This window comes from Miniopterus natalensis, chromosome 8, assembly GCF_054644295.1.
Source record: "Miniopterus natalensis isolate mMinNat1 chromosome 8, mMinNat1.hap1, whole genome shotgun sequence".
Classification (NCBI taxonomy): domain Eukaryota; kingdom Metazoa; phylum Chordata; class Mammalia; order Chiroptera; family Miniopteridae; genus Miniopterus; species Miniopterus natalensis.
In genome coordinates, this window is record NC_142088.1 from 35,159,972 (window position 1) to 35,181,578 (window position 21,607).

Consider the following 21,607-nt stretch of genomic DNA (forward strand, 5'->3'; position numbering starts at 1 on the left):
AAGAGACCTGTTTCAGGATCTGAGCTGTAAAACAATAATGTCTCTGCTTGCATATGTATAAACCCTCTATTCATTTGTAGAAAATCAGAAATTAACGCTGGCCATCGTAGCAGGGACTAGAATAGAATGTGCAGTTAAGTTTAAATCATTTGGGAAGACATCCAGTTGCTTATATGTTCTTCAGAACTCATAGTCCCTTAAAGTGCTTTGTGAAAGAATCTACCGGTTTAAAAAGTTTGGAAACATCACACACTCTATTTCTATTTAGAGATTCAGAATGTGTATTAGCCTTTAAAGATTTGAGAAGTCTTGAGGGTATCTCTTTAACACAGCATTCTCCCTCTGTTCCCCATCCCCTGCCCCCTTTGTTTAACCAAACATTTATTAATATCCCTTAGAATACATTTGTGGATTATCATTACCATCAATCTCTTATTTTATTTTATGTTTAAAAGTCATTTAATATTATTAAGATTTGTAATTGGGAAAATTAATCTGGTTTTGCACATTTATAAAGGTTGAACATCATGATTATTTACTTTGCCCTGCAATAATATTCAAATCAATTTCTGCTTATCTCCCTTTTACATGAGGTTTGTCCTCTAAGTAACATTCAGTTTACCAAATATGGCAAAAATGCATTTTCATTTCTCACACAGCTAGAAAATCTTTGCAGTATCTGTGCAAATAATTTTCTTCCTGCAATTCCTAGTGTACATCTATTTGCATTGCTCTGTCAATATGCTTGAGTTGCAAATGTAAACATTGAAATGATCTGAAATTCCGCCACTGATAGTCATTTCTCATTGTATGTTTTGCTGTGTGAACAATTCCTTTTTTGTTCACACATTAAGGCTTTGCCAGAGGCAGGTGTTTCTGACATTAATATACAGAATGTTGTGTGCATCTCTTTCATTATCTGGAAGGAGAACAGATAAAAACAACTCTGAAGTCTAAAAGCATAAGCAAATACAAAAGATTTCAAAGACAGTGCTAGCTGAGGTTTTCTTCAAGTTCAATATATAGCTACATAATACTGGGGGTGGGGTGTTCGTGTGGGCGTGTCCTGTGTGTCTATCAGAGAGAGACAGACAGAAAAAAAGTTTTTCTCACAGCCTTGTTTTAAATGTTACTCTTCTTCTTGTCTCTACAAGGAGGCTAGAAACACAATTTTGTAATATACTGTTGACCTTGCCTGGCTGGGCATGGCTCAGTGGTTGAGCATTGATCTAGGATCCAGGAGATTGTGGTTCGATTCCCTGTCAGGGCACATGCCCGGGTTGCAGGCTTTATCCCTGGTTAGGGGCGTGCAGGAGGCAGCCGATTAATGACTCTCTCATCATTGGTGTTTCTCTCTCTCTCTCTCTCTTCCTCTCTGAAGTCAATAAAGATATATATAAAATACATACATTATATATATATATATTACTGTTGACCTTAAACAAATAGACAGCCTGATATTTCTCCAGCAAAATGGGTTTATTCAGGATCAACCAAGAATTATAATTCAGCTTAAGTGGTCCAATTGCTAATCACCACACAAGTCCTGAGACACAAAGGAGAGGAACACTCTTCTATGGACTTGGGAGGGGCTGTTGAACACAAAGAGTCCATGGGAGGAAACTCAAAGTTCCAGTAGTGACTTTTCATTGGCTGAGCTGTGGCAGCCTCCCATTGACTAAGCCGTTACTGGGCAAGGAGGAACCTTGACTTCCTCCAGCTGAGGTAAATTAGCATCACTTCATGTCAGAGATGCAGGGTCTGTCTCTTCCTGTTGGAGTCAGGAGTGGGGGCTGAATGGCAAGTGTGTCAGAGTTCTCTTTTCTAGACTCCCCTAAATCCATTTTAAATTAGGTTTGTTTATTAATTTTCATAATACTAATACAAAATATAATTTTGAAATATCACAGTGATTCCATAAGTACTGATACAAGACTGTTTAAATTAATTAAGTTTATTTTCAAGGAAAAAATGATGGAAAGAGAAAAACATTGGGTTACATACAACTACTTTTGTGAAAATCCCAAAAGAAATTTGGGTGTGTCCAGAGGAAGCAAAATAAACCAGAAGAGGCTCTCAGACTCTCCCAGAATTATGTGATCTAGTGGATTAGGCACTTTTACTGATGAGACCCAAGTTTAATCTCAGCTTTAAAAAGAGCCTTGTGGAGTTTGTAATAACTCTCCCTGATGTCCACAGCACTCTCTTTGTCCATTTAGCGCTTTTTTTTTTTCCTAATTTTACATGTTTACAATAAACACTTATATGTATCACATAATTTTTATTTAGCCACATCTCTGAGGAACTCATAACTGTGTGAATATTTTCAGCCTCCGTTATTAATCGTGTTTATTAGTATGAAGGAGGGAGCAGCCGTGAAGTATCATTCCCATTTAATAGACAAGAGACTTGAAACTAATTTGCTCAAGTTTGTAGAAAGGACCTAAAATGAACACAGGTTGATAAAGTAAATTTTGTGACTTGATTAGCCCAAAGCTCAACTACTGTACCTGTAGAGCCTGGAAGCTGGAAAATAAGCCAGTGATGTGTCTTTGGGGGCTAGAGGCAGAAAAAGGGAACACAGGGAGACAGTTCCTTCCAGTGTCACAGCACTGCCGTGCAACAAGGTAGTCCCTGTGTATATCTTGAACTATAAATTCCGGAAATGAAGCAGAGCCCAGTAGGACTGACAGTTAATGAGTGGATTTAACCCAGCAAACAAGCTGGATTAACTCGGAAGTTAATTTGTTTCCCGCACGCTCCTCCTGAAAGACGGTCTTTGCATCCCGGTGATGACAGTATGGGACAATGAAACTCAGGAGGAGGCCCACGGATGTTTTCCTGCTTCTTCATGCCACGTGAAAGCTGTGAAGGGAAAAGGGAGAGTTAGCTACTGCTACACTAAGAAAATGAGGTGCCAAGTGAAACCCCAGATCTCACTTTCTCAGCCTCCGAGAAGCTGCAGTTCAGGGCTCATGCTGGGAAGCAAGCTGAGAATCACGTGAAAGTCACAGTGGACATCACAGGTCAGCACCACTGAATCTTTTGAGCTCGCTGCTGCACTTAGTGTAGCGAGAGACATTTGAAATGGCCATATTTATTTTCTTTAAAGCTGCTTTATTGTAGTTAGCTGATGTAAAATCAACTAAAAATATTTAAAGTGTGGAATTTGATAAGTTCTGACATACATAAACATCCATGAAACCATCAGTACAATTAAGAGAGTGCCATATTTATCTCCCTCAAAAATTTCATTTCAAGAGTTCCAGAGAATTCTCTCTCATCTCAATGAGCATCTCTATGAGCAGTGAAGTAGCCCAAGGAAAGTAGCCAGAGAGACACCAAATACGAAGGACAAGCTTCGTCCGATTGTACTCAGTCTCTGACGTTCCTTCAAGCTGCTGGGAGTGATTGAGACACTGGGCAGAAAGCACCATGCAGCCCCCTCAGTCAGCTCTTGTATTAGTTTCCTATCGCTGCTGTAACAAAGGGCCACACCTTGGTGGCTTCAGCAGCACAGATTTATTCTCTCACAGTTCTGGAGGTCAAAGTTCTGAAATGAGTTGCACGGGCTGGAATCGAGGTGTCCGAGGGCGGATGCCTTTCTGGAGGCGCTAGGGGACAGTCCACGCCCTGGTCTTTCCCAGCCTCTCCGGGCTGCCGGAGTTACTGGCAGCTGAGGCGGTCGGCGTGTCAGGCCGGGCCCTTCTCACATCGCATGCCCCAGCCTCCTCTCTGTCCTCATGTCTCCTCTCTGGAGTCTCACTAGGCTTCTGTCTCTCCTTTAAACACCCCTGCGATTACAGGGTCTAACCAGAAAATCCAGGATAATCTTATCGGAAGGACAGCTGATTAGCAACCCTGATTCCATCTGCCACCTTAATTCCACTCTGCCATGCATCACAGTCTGTTCATAGGTAGGTTCTGCGGACTAGGGTGACCTTTATTCTGCCCAGCCAACTCTATGTTGGCTCTATACAGTCATGGGTGTTCATACTATGTGAATGCTAATTCGTAGCTTGGTTTATCCTTGCTTTTTTATATTTATGAAGTATTTTCACACATATTACCTCTCAGTTCTTAAGTGTGACAAATCTCCATCCTACAGATGAAAAATGAAGCGAAGAGGGGCTGACTTTGCTCTATTGTATATGGAATTGGTGGCAGTGCTGAAACTAAAGTCCACTTTGTCTCTAGATTTGATGTTACTTGTGCTATGTAACTCTACCTCTCCTACATATATAATAATTTATACAAGTACATATAGGCCCATTTATTTACATATATTTATAAATGCATGCACACAATCTTGGTCTCTGTGTTCATTGATAAAATGGGGATGATACTTCCCTCTCAGGGCTTTGATGGAATTAAAGAGGAAAAAATATTTAGAGTCAGGCACCTAGTGTCACAGAAAGAAACTGGTGTCTTCATGACTGAAGTTTGCATATCCCCCTTCACACTCCCTCCAAAGTTTTGGTTGGATAAAACAAAGTTTAAAAATTAGGATTTGAGGGACTTTAGTGGTCTCATAATCTCTAAGATCTGCCAATCTCTAGTGTTTTATATACCAAGCTAAAGTCATGACTTTTTATTACCCGCTTGTTCCTGATAGGTCCATAAATTTGTGTTCCTAAAGTAAGCCATCAAGGGGAAATGAAAAACCATGAGTATTTTGAGACAGCAATTCTTTCTAAACATATACAAGCATCCAAACTCATTGGTTAAGGAACAGCGCATTAGATTGTGATTCTTTTCTCAGGCAAATCAGAAACCAGTTAGCAGGAAAAAATAGTAAACAGAGAAACCCAAAACACCATGAGTTTGTTGTGGAGGGAAGAGAGGCATGTAATTGCTATATTCTTTCTTTAAATGCTAAAATAGATAGTCTGTTCTTCCACTGAAAGCAAATTCTCAGACACAGTAATCTTTAGGATCACACTACATCAAATCATTCTCTCTTATGTTTTTCTCCTGCTAACTAAAATTTAAAGTCATGCTGTACTGCTACTCAGTGATCTTCCAGTACGGTAGGTTAGGCTTCTCTGACAAGAAATTCCCATCATCTTATCATCCCTGCTGATGAGGTGAAGGTCAGACACTGATAAAGCACTGACAGCCTTTAGGGTTCTGGTGCTTAGAATAAAAGCAAATTAATTGTTCCTTCATGTACGTATCTTTTATAATGTAAATGATTCCAGGAACAAGGGAAAAATGTATAATTTGAAAAAGAATAAATGATACTACATGCAATAATTTGCATATAATTCTTCTGCAAATAATATATCCATTTTATTACAAAATGAAGAAAAGACTGCCTCCCAAAAGACTTAAAATTTATGCAAAAAACAATTTCACTTACAGTTCAAAGTTACCTATAGAAACAGCAATTATTTTGTGACTTTAAAAAAGATTAGTATAAAACTTATCCACAGGAAATGAGTACTCTACTAAAGAGAATTGGAAGAAAATCAGGTGCTGAGGGACTGCATAAAGAATTTTTCTCCTGACTTTGGTAACTAATCTCTTCTGCAAATAATTTGTCTTAGTTTGGGTTATTTTCCTCTATAGAGTCATGGGTTTTTTGTGTTTTGAGTTCAAAACATGGAATCTATTTTAGAAATAATGATAGTAATAGTTATAGAAGAGTGGACTATTTTTTAAAAAAGCAATAAATCCCAAAATCATTCAGAAAAGAACTGGTTTGAACAATAAGATGCTCATTTCCAGGCAACTTAAAATAAAATCTAATAAAATATATTAGACAACATTAAAAATTAGGAAAATATTTAGGAAAATAAATTGATTACATTAAAAGCCATTTCACATTTTGTCTTAAAATAATGTTTGCCTTATAGGTTTTGACACATATGTTCCTGATTTCCCACTAAAAAGAGATGGAAACTTTCAATAATACTGAAAACCAATTCTGTCTGACACGCTATTAATGGAATTTGGGGATAAGATCCACTAAGCATGAGATTAATGGCCAGCCTATATTTTGCCTTGTGTAACCAAGCAGAGTCACCTACTCGGAAAAGAAGTGATGGGAGAGGGGGAGGTATTATATTTATTTCCTATTCTCTGACCTGTATCTTAGAAACTAAGAATTTGAACGATGCACAAAACCAAACAGCAGTCCCCTAACTCAATTTTAAGTATCATAGGGCAGGAAATGGACTTGTTTTTTTGGACACTTTCTAATCCAGGACCTACTACAATGCCCAGAATATGCAGACTGAAGATTTTTGAATGAATGAATAGAAATAACTAGTAAGAACTGAGATCCAATAATTAGAAGAACATTGATAAAAATGAAAAAGCAATAAAAGTGCTTGGGCTTAAATAAGATACACGGATGTGGATTGAAAGCTGTCCGTTAGTTTGATGCAAAATCAAGAGACTCATACCTACAGATATCCCAGGATTTTCTTCCAACTCCAAGAATAACGAAAAATACTTATGAGACTTTAGGAAAGGTATCCTTTTTATAACTTTTCTGCACAGAGGGAGCAGACATTGCTGAGGGGCATTCTTAGCACTGAAGCTGTTTTGGAAAGACAGCTCAATTTAACTTGCCAGGAATAGAGAAGTGGGACATTTATCTGGGAGCTCTCCTATACTCACATAAATGGTAGTTTGATCACAGAGAGACTCCTGGCCTATGACTCAGAAACCATGTTCTAAGCTCAGGTAAGTACTAATCACACATGTCATTTCTTGGACCTCAGATTTTTTACTTGCACATTGAAGGGGTTAGACTCCATGTCAACTTGGGAGCCTGTTAACTGAATCCAGTCTACCTATGTGTCTTGTTTGGAAAGGATGAAATAAAACTATCTTTATTTGTAGAAGATATGATAATGTACCAAGAAAGTACAGGTGAATCAATAAGCAAACTACAGTATTAGAACCACTAAGTGAGTTTCGTAAGGTTGTGTGAGTCGAGGTCCATTTACAAAAATAAGTAGTATTTTTAAGTTCTAGCATTGACCAATTGGAAATAAAAGAAAAACACAACAGCATTCAAAAACATCCCCATCAAGCTTTTAGGAATAAATTTAATGGAAATTTACAAGACAGGTACACTGATAATTATTAAATGTTACTTAGAAAAATTAAAGAAGCTCTAAATAAATAGATACATTTGCAGGGGTCATGGATGAGTCTCCCTGGGATGTACCACCCTGATATGCAGATTATTTCAAGCTAAAAAGAATTAAATCCCAACAAACTCAGGAAGAGTTTTGTGTTTTGTTTTTATCTTCCCGTTTCCTTCTTAAAGAGCTTCAGACAGTAAAACCTGCTTTGGGATGGGAACCTTAGGATAATCACCTCAGCATATTCACATTAGCACGTATGAACTAGGAATGGTGGACAGGAAGGTTCCATGTAAGCATCTGTTCATTAGATTTCCTTCTGTCCCATTGTCTCTGAGTTGCCTAGCAAGAATTTATTTGCCACTTTCTTGGCTACTTGTGAATTGCTATTTGCTCTTTAAAATCCCAGACCCTTTCTCCCCTATTTTTTCCTTCTGCCAAAATGACATATATGCCTCATTTTCCCTCACAGTCTTGGGAATTTTCATGCTTTGTGAATTCTCGTGTGCAAGTATTAAAACTTAATTTTCTCCTGTTCATTTGTCTCTGTTAATTTGATTATTAGCCCAGCGAGAAGAACTTAGAAGGTGGGAGGAAAATTATTTTTTTACACACCCACATGTTCATAAATTTTAAGAAGCTCAGTATTTTTAGATGTTAATTACTCCCAAATTTATCTATAAATTCAATTAAAATCCCTGCAGACTATTTTGCAGAAGTAGACAAGCTGATTCTAAAATTTACATGGAAATGCAAAATAACTAGAATAGTCAAGAAAATCTTGAAGAAAAATAATTAGAAGACAACTTAATTTTGAGATATAACATAAGCCAAACATCAGATCAGGGTCTTATCAACATAAGAATAGATAAATAAGCAGACATAATAGAGAGGTCAGAGACAGATTCATCCACATATTGCAAAATGAGTTTCAATAAAGGTACCAAAGAAATGAAGCAGAAAAGAAAAATATTTTCAAAAAACATTGCTGAAAAAACAGTATTCTATAGAAAAAAACACACAAAAAAACACAAGCTTGACACCCTTCCTAACACCATACATAAAAGTTAATTCAAAGCAGCCCATAGACCTAAATGTAAAATCTAAAAGAATATAGCCTCTGGAAGAAAATATAAGAAGGTATCTTCCTGACTACAGAGTAGGCAAAGATTTCTTAAGGCACAGAAATCATTAACAACAAAAGAATAAATTGATAAATAGGATTATCAAAATTAAAAACCTCTCATCAAAAAATATTCTTAAGAAAATGAAAAGGCAAGTCACACATTGGGGTAAAATATGCACAATACATATATCTGATGAGTGACTTTTATCCAAAATATAAAGTGAACTGCTAAAAACAAAATTACAGAAACAAACAATAGATATTTGACATACACTTCACAAAAGACATTTGGTTGATAATAAGCATATCAAAAGGAGACCAACATCATTAGTAATTAGAAAAATGTAATTAAAAACACTTCTCATAGAAAGAATGGCTTAAATTAAAAAGATTGATCATAAAGTATTCATAATGGTTTGGATCAGCTAGAACTCTAATACATTGACAGTGACAGTGTGTAATAATGCAACTGCTTTTGGCAAATGAGGTGTTTTTTTAAGTAAAGTTAAACATATATCTTTCTTCTGACTCAGAAACTATACCCAAGGAAAATGAAAGCATATATCTACAAAGAATTTTACTATAATGTTCATAATAACTTGGTTTCCAATAAACAAAAATTGAAAACAGCTCAAATGTTCATCAAGAGAAAATGAATAACCAAATTGTAAAATAGTCACATAATAGAATTTTCTTACAGATTAAAAGAACTATTGATGCACACAATATGGCTCTATCTATAAAGCATTGTGTTGACCAAAAGAAACCAGAATATTCACTTATGACTCCATGTATTTCAGTTCAAGATCAGTAATACTACTCTAGACCAGTGTTGGCAAATATTTTCTGTAAAGGGCTAGATAATAAATATTTTAGTTTTTGTAGTAATAAGTTTTTAGCATCTATATTCATTTATTTTGTCTTGAAAGCTAGCAAGAAGTTTCTGGATCAAAGGCAGACTATTACTACTTATGCAATTGCTGCTTAGGTCCTCACTCCCTGTTTTCTCCCTTCAGGCTAATGTAATGAAAAGCAGAAGTTTAGGTCTGAAATACAAAAAGGAAGTTTTTGTACCACAGGAGGAACCCCGAATTATGAATCTGGGAGTTTATATGGGAACTGCTATATAGCTGTCCTTCACTCCTCTTGAGAGAAAGACATAAATCTTACCTCGCTAATGTAAATAAATCTTCACTGGAAGGAAAATAGGAAGGTTCCTATTTTTACAGTCTTTTGAAATGAAAACAAATGGCTCCCAGTTTCATCTTTCTTTGAAATGTAAATATATACCCTTCAAATGTGAAGAGTAAATGTTTCTGTGGGACAAAAGGAAGCATTCTCTGTCTTTATGGCACATCAATTTCCATTGCTCAGGAGGCTGGGTTTCTGCAAGAACACTGCAGAAAATCCAGAAGAGACTGACCTTCCCCAGTTGCAGGGTCATGTCTCAGTCTCAACCACTCAACTTGGCCCTTGTGGCAGGAGAGGAGCAAGCAGGGCAGGTACATTAAAAAAGGAGTGTGACTTCACTCCAATAAAACCTTGTTTTACACAAACAAACTAGATTGGACTTGTCTGAACTGTAGTTTGCCAACCCCTGTTCTAGAAGGGTAGGAATCCTAGCAACGGTTTCCTCAGGAGGGCGGCTTATTGACTCACAAGAAGGGCAGGGGACTCTTCAGAGTGGTGGAAATAGTCTTCATTTTGATTTGAACAATGGCTATATGAGTGTATATATTGTCAGAACTCATCAAACTATGCTGTTCAGGTCTGTGCATTTTAATTTTGTAAAATTAACCCGATTTAAAGAAAAATCACTACAGACTCCTGCAGCTATTAAGAAGATAATAATGGAATACTATGAGCAATTTTATGCTCCTTAATTCAACAACCTAGAAGAAATGGACCAATTCCATGAAAACCATAAACTGCCAAAATTCAACCAAGATGAAATAATCTGAATAGCCATATAACCATTAAAGAAATTGAATTCATAATTTGAAAGCTCCTGAAAAATTTGTCTCTGGGACAAAATGGTTTCACTGGAGAATTCTATTAAGCATTTAAAGAAAAATTAACATGAATTCTACATAAACCTCTTTCAGAATACAGAATAGTAAGGAACATTTCCAGCTTGTTTTATGAAGCCAGTATCAACCTCATAACAAATCAGATTAACACAGTACAAAAACTGAACAAAGCAAAACTACAGACCAATGTCCCTCATAAATATAGACATTAAAAAATCTCTAACAGGATATTAGCAAATAGAATTTCTGAAATATCTAAAAAGTATTATGCATCATGACCAAGCTGATTTTTTCCCAAGGATGAAAGACTGGTTTAATATTTGAAAATCTATTGAGGTAATCCACCCATATCAACTAAATTCTAGATCTATAAAACTTTCAGGTTACCTACAAAGCAGTAAATATCAATCTACCCTCAAATTTTACTTCCCAACCTTAAATGCTGATGAAGTTTCCTATTTAAATAGTAAATAAAAGATAGCATGCTCTTAATTTTAATTCTTACAGAAAACATACATCCTTATTCATGTGTGCACACCCTAACACACATATCTAACACACAGATGTAAGAAGAAAGAATATATATATGTATATATTTACATATATTTTTTCAGTCCTCACCTGAAAACATGTTTTCATTGATTTTAGAGAGACGGGAAGCGAAAGAGAGAGAGAAACATCAATGTGAGATTGAAACATCGATTGGTTGCCTCCTGTATGTGCCCGGACTGGGGATTGAACCACAACCTTTTGGTGTACAGGACCATGTGCCAACCAACTGAGCCAGCTGACTAGGGAGAAAAGATATATTTTTAAATGGTGGTATTTCTAGGTAGTAGAATTGTATGTGGTTTAAATTTTCATTTTAAAATATATTTTCTACAATTGGTCTGAATATTTAAATCCAGGAAAAAAGTAAAAGTAAGTAATTTGAAGAGAGATATATATTGGTATTTCTCCTAAGTAGTTTTACTCATCTCTTTTGTTTATCCAAATCTTAAAAGTTATTCAAAATAAACAATTCTATCATTCCAAGAAACACTAACCTATTTTCACAGATAATTTCCCCAAAATTTATGTCTGAAGGACAATGTGCGAGGCATTGGATGATTACAGCTTTACCGACTGACCACCAAACCAAGTTTAAACAGATTAAAAAATGAATTAACATTGACATATTGAAAAAAGTGATAGAATCTCCCAACATGAACTACTGTGGTCAAGTCATAAAGAATTACCCTTTTAAAATATATCTTAAAAACACCAACTTTCCATTATGACAAATTAGGTGCCTTCCATAGATAGATGCTATTATGAAAATACAAATGAAAAGTACATCAGTGGCCATTACTATACTAATAGTTCAGCATTAATTTAATGTCTGGGAATCAGATGTAATTACAGTGAAAGCCCCATGGCTTAGATATGCCACTGGTTTCTTAAAAAAAAATCAATCTGAAAAGCAGAAATAGTGAGTCTTGGGGCATCTTAACCAAACAAAAATTACAAATTCATTAACAATAGCACATCAATTTATACTTTGAGTGAGCATTAATGAATAAAGCATATATTTAATGTCATAGCATAGAGTTCCAGATATCTCTCATTCCTTGTTAAAGTGCAATATATTTTCAAACAATTCTAACTCTCCCAATTTAAAAATTATAGATGTGACTTTTATTCTTTGAATGAAGAAAAGTATAGAGATTAACAGGAAACTAACTCTAAAGATCTTTCTTTTGTAGATCCTACAGGAAGTATACACACACACACCCCTGGGATATCAGTTTTAGCATCTCTGTTTATCCACAGTACAGGGGGAGCTGAGAGGAGGCAGAGAGAGCAAAGGGAAAGGGCCACTTGAGAGTAAGAGCCTGATGTCTGAATCGACACTCTCCTCCTCTACCTTCTCTTTCTGCTTTGAACTCTTATTTGTTCTACTCCAGAAACTCTACCCATAGTCTAATAAAAATAATATTAACACAGGCTAAAGCTCTTCTAGGTTCCCCCACTGCACCACAGGGTATGAAACCTAGAAACTAAAGTCCACAGATTCCCTTACCAGCAGGATTCTAGCTTGAACCTACCATTGAGAGGCCCTTGCATGAGATCCATGAGGAGGAAGAGAAGAAAAGCTGTGTCTAGACAGACCTTAGGTAGATGTAGGGGTGAGGCTTTACCTTTGGCATTTTGACTAATCCTGAGTTTCAGCCACTTTGATGCTGCAACTATCTGAGAACTTTGGCGGCAACTTATCTACAATTCTTGCATATTGAAATTTCCGAAGAGAGACCTTCCTGACTTTCAGTCTGGTTGTGTAAGCCTTTAACTCCGTGTTTGATCCACACAGAAGAAATTTCATATGATTTGACCTAAAAACAATATAAAATTAAAAATTATTTTTCAGTAAAAATATAATAATAACCGTCAAGCCCCCAAAACAGCCAAAATTCAATCTTAAAAAAAAAAAGGGGGGGGGAATGGGAAAGTATGTGCTTTTTTCACATAGAAAAGTATATCTATGAAAGATATAATCCCAGCATTCCATATATATCCTCTGTTATTACACAAGCATTGCTCCTTATTTGGCCTCACCAGCTCTTGATGAGCTTGGCTCATTCGTCTTCTACTGGCACATCCAGTCTTGCTCTGGGTTCTAGAATAGCCCAGGCTTGATGGAAAATATTTTTAGTCACACACACATCCTCTTTGCACAGACCCCACTCTGTACTTCAAATACTGAGCCAGGGACCAGTGCTGACTTTTTTCATCATTGTCCCCCTCTAATAAATCTGAAACTCTATGGCTTATTGAGGATCAACAGCCACTAGCCCAGTCACGTGGTTTCTGGGTCTGTCCACAAGCAGCAGGACCTCAACAAGTGTCACTTTGCTCTGCTTAACTATCAGGACACGGTTTTCTTCATTCTGGATCCCATGGGGTTGACGGATGCATTGACTGGGGGCTAAATATGTTATACGATTGTGCACAGTGCCTGGCATACTTCATTAATATTAACAGAAAGAATAAATAAAAAATGAAAGATTGCTCAGAGCAGGCCTAGATTAATGAGAACTCAATGTAGGAACCTAAAAATATCTAGAAAGAGCCTTTTATACAAGTTTGCCTCAGAGGTTTAGGTCAGGTAGGCGCTTAGTTGAGGTTAAGCCCAAGTCTTTGCCTGCTTGGTCAAAATGAACTCAAGATAGAAGCTAATTTTTTTCCGTGAAACAATATAGACTTAGGCAGACACTCTCAAGTAGGTAAGTATGGTCTTTATCCATACGGCTAAAGCTGGCTGGCTCAGCACCCTCTGGCTCCCTTTGAAGCTTGCAGGAAAGCAGAAAGAAGTGGAAGTCAGCCAGCTTCTTTTTTTAGACAATTTGACCCAGAAATTGCATATATATCACTTCTGCTCATCTCCCAATGCCCATCATAGGACCACACACATCTTCAAGACAAGTAATTTCTAGTGGCAACGCCATGTGCTAAGCTAAAACTCAGGGGTTATATTACCAAAATAAAGAAAAGAGAAACGGTTATTGGAAAACAATTAGCAGAGTCAGACATTATTGAATTCAAATTCAGTCCTAGGTGAAATCAAAAGCTATGCCAGTTTCCCATCTTATAGGTTATTAGAGATATATAAACTTTAAACAGAGATGCAATATAATCAGATTTTCATTTTTGATTGAGCACTTGGGAGAAATTAGAAAAAGATAGAGATATATTAGGAGGCAGCTGTAAAAGTTGAGGCAATAGGTGATGGCTTAAAGCAGCAGTTCTCAATCTCTTTGGTTTTGGGATCTCTTTTTGCTTTTTGAAATTATTGAGGATCTCAAAGAGCTTATGGTTATATGGGCTATACATACCAATATATACCATATTAGAAACAAAAAATGAGAAAATGTTAAAGCACAAGAACATACAAACACATATTCTATCAGTCATCAGAGTAATGATGTCACCACATATCACGTAGTTTATGGAAAAGTGTGCAGAATATTTGGGATAAGGTGAGAGTGAAATAGGCAAATAATATCTTAATATTATTATGAAATTGTCTTGACCTCACAGTCTCCTTGAAAGAGCCTTGGAGACCCCCCAGGGATCCCTGAATTACACTTTGAGAACCACTGACTTAAACTAAGGCCGTGTCAGCAGAGATGTCAAGGAGAAATAAGTGTAAAGACCTTAATGGAGTAGAAATGATTTAGGAATGGAAAACGATTTAGTGACCTCCTTCAATAAGATATAATTTACATACACGACCTGCCTTCAACATCAGTTAAGTTATTATCTTGAAACTAACTTTTAAGGAGCACTGTGCCAAGTGCTTTGAGTGCTTAATTGTATTTAATCCTTACCTAAACTCTATAATATGGTGCTAGTAAGTTTTCCCACAGCCAACAGGTATAATGAATGGTGCATAATTGTGTGTGTAGCAAAAAATGTATAATGGCTACCCAAAAATGAAGGTCTTTTAAGGCAAGTGAAGCCTCTGGCTAATACTTAAAAAAGTGCCCTGTGCCTCCAGGGAAGAGGGTGTGTGTGTGTGTGTGTGTGTGTGTGTGTGTGTGTGTGTGTGTGTTTCGTAACAAGCCTGTTAGACTCCGATGTCCATTGCTTTTTCAGTGAACTGGTTCCTGTAATTTTCTTGATTCTAGTTCTGACACTGTTCCTGTTCTGGTTATTCAACATTGCTTACTGCTCAACTCCTGCCCCATCTGTTTCTCTTGACTCCTACTCATCTGTTTCTCTCTTCTTTAACCTGGCTTCCTTTCTTATTACTCAGCTAAACTAAGTTTCTCAACACCTGTTCTAACTTCCTTCCTGTTTATAAACACCCTATTTCAGTATGTACACTGATTTTCTTACATTCCAATGGGCAATTTGGTCTACCCTCAGATATTATGGATTTTTCTCTGCTCATTATTTGCAAGGTGACACCACAACCATCCACTGCTCATAGTCATCTCAGCATTAAATCTTTGTGTTTTGGTGTTAGCCCTTCTGGGTCTGACAGTGGAGATGAGTTACTGCAGGAGGTGAAAACAGGGCAAGGCCAAGAGGTGTGGGTTCCATAGAAGAAAAAAAAATGCTTCTTTTGACTCCTAGGAATTTCCTATAGTATCTGAGGTTGGTTGGTTGTTTGTTTTGCGAAGAACATGAACCACAGTTATATGTTGTAACTATGAAGTTTATTATGAAGATCAGATTGTGCTAAATGTTCAAAGTGATGGCAATAGTTGGAAAAAGTTTTCTAAACCAGTGTTCCTATACAGCAATTTAAGAAAAGTAGCCATTTCATTAGCTAGCCACAGGAGGGAAGTTATTTAGAGTACTTGCATTTTTTTGGCAATGAAAAATGTGCAGGGTTCTTTAAAGAAACCAAACCAAAACAGAATAAAACAAAAAAAGTAACCAAAATATCATTATCACAAATATAAAAAATGAACAATAATTCAATGATAAAATACCCAGTTAGTATTCACATTTCTCTGGTTATCATCTCATGTGACTACATTTTTTGCTCTATGCATTTTGTTTGTTTGAATCAAGATAAAAATAATTTCATACATTACAATTTTTCATCAGGTATATTTAGTCTCTTTAAGTCTATAGATTCCATCTCTCTCTCTCTCTCTTTTCTTATATTTGTTTGTTCAAAAAACCCCAAGTACTTCTCTTATAGAATTTCCCACTGTCTGGGTTGTGCTCGTTGCATTCCTGTGGTGTCTCCTGTATTTCCTATGCATTAATTATTAGATACAAATGCATTATCGGATGACTTCAGAGGTGATGCTGCATTATATAAGTCACAGCCCCTGAGCAGGGAGTGTAGGTGTGTCTGGTGCCCAGCCAGCAGAGGAAAGACAACAGGAGGTAATGACGCCCAGGTGGGCAGGGGTCAGGCTTTGTAAACCAGAATACAAAGTTTAGATTTGATTTTAAATATAACATCAAGGGTTTTTCACTTTAATATAAAAGGATATAATCTAAATTATATTTTAAAAGGATATTTTGTTTTGTATGTGGGGAATGGATAAGAGGACACGAAAAATGGACACTGGGAGAGCAGTTAGGTGGTGGCCAAGGCAGGGCAGTAGGAGTGGTGAGGAGGGGGGCGGATGAATTTGGAATATACAGTGTGGGACAAAAGCAGGTTTACAGTTGTGAGTACCCCAAACCCAGAGCTTATTCTTGTATTATTATTTATTCTTGCATTATATGTTTTTTCATACGACCAACTGTAAACTTCCTTTGCCCACCCCCGTGCTTGGGGGCCAGATGCATCAGAAGGCGTTGGCGGCCTGGGAGTGGGTAAGGAGGGCAGGGCGCTCCCTTGCATCCTGGTGTAAACTGCTGGGTGCAGAGCCATAGTGTTTATTGAGATGCGAAAGAGGAGCACGGTTGAAGGGAAACCTAGAGCTTCAGTTTGAACGTGTGAAATTTGAGATGCCTTTGAGATATCTGTTATTTAGACAGTTGACTAGAAGAGTCTGAACTCAGAGAAGAGATCTGAGCTAGAGATATGAACTTGGAAACTGGTTCCATGTAGGCAGCATACAAGGCCACGGCAGCTGAGGAAGTGGCCGAGGGAGAGGGGGATGCTAGCAAAGTGTGTTTTGAACACAAGAGCATAATATCCTCATACTATTTGTTTTACAAAAGGTTTTTATTGCACAAAATGTAATATTCGGGAGACATCTGACTCCACATCATAAGTAACAATTTACAGTGAAATCTGATGGTATTAAAATATTAGTATTGACAAAGGAACAGGCAAACATATGGGAGTTAAATGTATCTTTTAAATGGCAGTCAACAATGGGAAGGTGGAAAGCTCTATTTAAAAAGTAGAAGCTTTTTTGTTTCCTTTTAATAAAACTGGCCAAAACATGTTTTCTATTTTAAAGAGAATAGTGTGAGGAAGGCTGGCATCATTGCATTTTGGTCGTTTAAATTTGAAAACTATAACACTGCAGGATCCATTTTATCCCACGAATAAAAATGACTAAAATGGAGGAAAAAAACTGTGTGTATAGATATACCTTAAATATTAAGGTACACTTAAGACAGGAGCCCAATGATGGAAAATTTATAGTACAAAGGATATATGCTCTATTACTATGATAGTTTATGCCTACCTATATAGTCAAATTAAAGGTAACTTTAGAACAATAGATAGGCTTTCCAATTGGAGACTCCGGGTTGCAATTTTATAGACATATAGGCTCTCAAATCTCTAGGGGGAACTGTAGAAAAATAAAAACTTACTGAAGTAAAGCAATGTGCATCCTACATTATTATGGCAACAAATCTATAATGGTATTACAATAAAATCTGGTGTAATCACATTTTCCTTCTGTGGTATTGCAGTATTAATCTCTGTTGCATGGGAGATGGATGGATCACAGGAGATATAATGACATGCAGAGTATTTTGCCTGCTACAGTGGGGCTAGTAATTACTGAAAGTTTTTATTATTTAACAATGGCTTGCTGCTTTTTTCAGTTTCTTTAACAGCTTAAGTATTCACACCTTAGAGCCCCCAACACCATACCAGTGTTATTGATATTATACACTTTAAAATTTTTCCTTTATCCCTTCCCTGCACCTTAATACCAGCTGAAAGGCTTAAAGCATCCAGGCATGGCTTTGACACTGAAATAACTGAACAAACAGAAACTGGTACTGCCTGAATGTCAGGCTGAGGGTCAAAGATGGGCTGCAGGTTACTTTCTGGTCACTGTGGTAAAAGTGTGACAGAAGGGAAGTGCATACACCAGTCTCCCTAGTCTTATTTCTTCTATCATCAAAAAGTATCCATTAATTTACAGAGAAATAAAAGGTAGATAGCTTTTTTCCAAAAAAATCCAATCCAGCTAAGGTTTCATTTTAACACCTTTCAAGTGCCTGTATAAAGCCTGTAGCTCTTGTTAAGAAGCTAAATGTATTACTCTCTAAACAGTCTATAGCATGGATTTCCAATTTTCTTTTAAAAAGCTGTTGATTGTAATTTTCAGAAATAATGGCTTTAAATATGCAAAGATCTATATGAACAAACACTCCACCAGAAACAACTATCTCTAAAAGGTGCATATAAATATTGTCACTGCGTGTATATTTGTTTTTATTATGAGTATATTATGGCTGTGTTCAAAAACACATATTACTAAAATGAGGTTGCATAACCATAGAAGAAAACTCTCACATTGTAATCAGCATGAATATTCACCGTGGAGAGATGTGCAAAGTATTTTTCAAATGAATATTCTAGCTGAGAACTGGAGCTTGCCAACTCTAGACACAGTGCTAAGCATTCAAGTAATAGTCGATCCATCAATGGTTCTGTGACTCTAGGAAAGAGTAGAGAATATCTGGAATATCTGGAGAGAATCCAAATTGCCAAATGATTCTAAATAATCACAAGAACAACATTTTATTTCTAGAAGCAATCAACGGAAACCCAAGCGAGCAGTTTAAACAATCTCCGCAATCTTTCCTGAACCTGTGTCTACAGCATTCATTAGTATTCTGTGGCTGTTGGGCATTTGCTGCCTCTGTGATAGATAATAACTATCTTAAGGGAGGCAGATCTCCCTGGAATGCAGCAAGCAGATGTGGAGGCTCACATAAGTCCAGGCTCTGTTGAGAAGCCTGTAGGCAAAGCCTCGAAGAGTGATGGGTCACAGCTGCTCGCCCGACGGAGACTCTTGGTGAAGCAGGGCCAGTGTCAGTCTTTTATACCCACTCAAACACATGGGCCACATAACCCTTAAGATGACAAGGTTGGATTCTTACAGTGTTTCTCCCAACTTTAAGTGGGAATCTGAAATTGTCAATGCCTGGCACATTTTAGATGCTTAGGCTACACGATATTGAGGTAAGCTATTGTTAGTGTTCTGAGATTCATTTTCAACATGGAGGGAACAGGAGCTTCCCCACCAGCAAGCAATTCTTGGACACTATCTACCTGCAGATAGCATTGGATTCCACAGAGTAAGGGTCAGTCATGCAGACTGCCTGCCCCCACTGCAGGTGTCAATCGCAAGCACAGACTTCTGACCTGTGCTTCTGATCCACCAGCTATAGGTTGTAGGTTCTAAGGACCTCCTCCTTGGCAACTCGTTACAGATGCCAGTTGCAAATCCAGGTTGTTACCTGCAATTCTGACCAACTAGCTATAAATCAGAGCTTCCCATAATGCCTCTACTTGGGTTCAGTTAGTTTGTTAGAGCAGCTCACACATTCAGAGAAACGTGTTATTTACTAGGTCACCAGTTTATTATAAAAAGATATAACTCAGGATCAGGCAGCTGAAAAAATGCATAGGAAAAGGGATGGGGAAAGGGTCAGAAGCTCCCATGCCCTCTCTAGGTGAACCACCCTCCTTGAATCTCCAAGTGCTCAACAGCTTGGAAGCTCTCCAAGCCCTGTCCTTTTGGGTTTTCATGGAGGCTTCACTGTACAGTCAAGATTGAGTCACTGGCCAATGGCAACTGATGTAATCTCCAGGCTCTCTCCCTTTTAGGAGGGAGTTAGTTCCAATCCTCTTATCACAGGATTAGATCTTTTGGCAACCAACTCCCATCCTTAGGTTATTAACATTTCTAGAGACACTTTTTTTTCTCTCTCATCACTTAGGACATTCCAAGGGTTTTAGAAGCTCTGTGCCAGAAATCAGACTGAGACCAAATAGATATTATAAATCACCATATCTCATTAGCATATTGGGTAACTGCAGATGCTTGTATGAAGAAACAGTATTGATCTATTCACTCAATGCATTTATTTGCTATTGAGTTATTGAGCATCTAAGATGTGCCACCTTCTCATTCCCAAATTACCATACATTCGATCTCTCTTCTGAATCTTCTGGTTTCTAAACTTTGGGGAGAACTACAACTTCAATGGTGTTCAAGTCCTTGCCATCAGATACAAAGCTAGCAAAAACTGCATTTTATAACCCTTGGAAAACTATGGAAATTCTTAGCATATTAATAAGGAATCTTTATTCCTGATTTATTGGGGAAATTATTTAGTAGTTTATCTGAAGATGTAAAGGCAAGGTCATGTCACATTTAAAAAAAAAACTTTTTGTAGGATGTTCTCAGTGAGATGTACAGTTTTGTGTGTGTCTTTGCTATCCAGAGACCCTACTCTGAGCTGTTTACATGTAAAACGTTACTATTCAGTATAATGATAAAGCATCAAAGCAATTATCCTGAATGAGACGTCCCCTGGCACCCTTGGAATAATCAGCTCTTTTAAAAAGTATATTGATAAAGTAATATGCTTTGCATATTAATAAAACATGCATCAGATGTTAATAATTTGTATATTATACATAATAATTGTATATTGTATAAGCCATTGAGAAGCTTTAGCTCACATATGAAGATATTTCCTTTGTGAATTGGGTAGAATAACCAGTTTTTTAACACCTACAGTGTCTCAATCAGCTGTAAGGCATCATGAGTAATTAATAACTGATAGTAGACAAAGTACCAAAATACGTGGAAGAGTTGCCTTTATAATAAATTAGAGGGTTATTATGAAGGTTATCTCCATAATAACATTTCTTGGTTTTCTCTCGGCATGTGCTTTCTAGAGTGAGAGAAAGGGATTAAAGGAACAGGACAGAGTTCGACACGCATGGGACTTATTCTCATCTGCATCACCAGGTAAAAGGGTTGAGCAGGGCTGGTTTAAACAAAATGAGAAATGGTCTAATTAGAGTGGCCATGTAATTCATCAAACTGGGACACTTTTAAGAATAAAAGGAAGCACTACTTTTAATTATACCTGGTCATAAATGGTTTAAGTACTTGAGCTGTGAAGTTAGAAAACACAAGATTTGAATCCCAATTCTTCCAGTTATTAGCTATTTGAGATTGGAAAAGTCATTCTCTCAATAAGATGGACTTAGTAATTGCTATCTCACAGATACCATGTCAGTCAGGCTCCAAGCAGGAGACAGAAACCTCACAGTGACTTGAACAGAGTAAGTTTAACAAAAACAATTACTAGCTTGAACAGGAGGGCGGGGGTAACGGAGGGCTGGCTCATAAGTAAAGAGAACTCTACCGAATGCAACAGCAGCAGTTAATAAGGAACAGCACTGCCTGAAGGCCGGGACAGGGGACCCAGGGAAGGACCAGGGAATGTGCTCGGTGCAGAGTGGCCCAAGAAGGTACCAGGGGAAGCCACGGTAAGGAGGTGCTTGCCTTGTGGTGCTGGGCTGCCAAGCTGTCTGACTGACAGGGTGCAGGGCAAAGTTTCTGCTGCTGCTAGGTGCTGCAGGTAGCAGGAGCCAGGTGCAGAAGCCTGGCAAGGGGAGGACG